The sequence below is a fragment of the Silene latifolia genome, chromosome 9, assembly GCF_048544455.1.
Source record: "Silene latifolia isolate original U9 population chromosome 9, ASM4854445v1, whole genome shotgun sequence".
NCBI lineage: Eukaryota > Viridiplantae > Streptophyta > Magnoliopsida > Caryophyllales > Caryophyllaceae > Silene > Silene latifolia.
The window spans coordinates 201,209,369-201,210,805 of NC_133534.1; positions in this window are offsets into that span (position 1 = coordinate 201,209,369).

Genomic DNA, 1,437 nt, shown 5'->3' on the forward strand with positions numbered 1-1,437 from the left:
TAAATAAATAATGTACGATAATCTGCAGTTGGCTTAGAAATGCGGGTCTGAGCGAATAATAATCGTCAAACGGACCAGAAAAGATAAAATGGCATCGGGGAAGAGGCACACCAACGATGGGCCCACAAATAACGAACTCATAACGAATTTTTGAAAATTCGTATGAAGGGAAGTTGAGGAAGAGGCGCAGCAAGAGCTGCGTCTCTTGGAAGAGGCACAACACCTGCTGCGTCTATTCCTGGGGGTGCCTTTCCTGTGTAAAAGTGCGATGAAACAGGGGTTTCATTTCATTATTTCGAAACACAAATCATCAATTTCTCTCTCAAATCTCAACCATTTCCGCCAAAATTTGATCCAAAGGCTTACAATTGCCATGACCAATCGAGGTATGTATATCATTCTTGCACTAATCTTCTATAATGGACGAATTGGATCGACAAAATTTAGGGTTTTCAACCCTAAAATGTCGAAAATTTGGGACTTTTCCCCCAAATGATCTTGCCTTGCAAAATTGACCTTGTAAATGGCTAATTGGTAGTATAAGGATCATAACCATGTATATTTTTTGAATTTTCGTTGAGTTTTGGGCATTTGAGTGAAATTGTGACGGTTTCACAGCTAAACCGTAAATTGCTTCGAACATAGCCTTAGGAATGCCCGTTTGCGATGAAACTTGATATTTGTAATCCTTGGATGATGGGTAAACTTCCTACCATCTCGGAATTTTGGTTTGTGATGGATTTTTAGGACACTTTTCTAGGGCATAATCGCCATTATAACGAAATGCTGTCGAAATTTGACTCGAACCCATGACTAGGCTTCAACTTAGGCTTGGCTTAACCCAAATTACCACATAAGTGATTGGGTTTGTGGGAATACTGTAGGGAAATATCCGTAAAATTCCCTTAATTTTAAGGATTATAACGTAAATATAACATGCGATTTTATGGTCATAAACGAAATACAATAGAAAACGATAAAGATTAAGAATCAACCTCGGGTCCTTTGATGCGCGGCGTAAAGAACAGAAATCAACAGAGATTTCCTCCTAATCGTTGCACCCAAGACCGTCTGAGACTATGCCATTGTGCTAGAAATGCTCTCTAATTTACTTGCAATATCGAGAGAGCTATTGTGAGGTTATTCGATGTGAGATCTAGGTTTTGCAGAGAAAATACTCCTCAAAACCCTAATTTTCATGTAAAAATGAATCCTTAGGTCAAAAGGAGAGGGAGCCTCTCCTTTTGTTGTCTCGGTCCATGGTCATGAGAGGAGGGAGTGGGCTTTCCACTTTCTCCTCATTTTTAACTTGTGGTCCGATCAATTCCGCTAAAATGTATATGACGGGTTTTATTATAAACTGTCATCGGTTATCGGTTATTAATACATCGACTAATAACACGGATTAGTTGAAATATTAATACATGTCCGACAAAG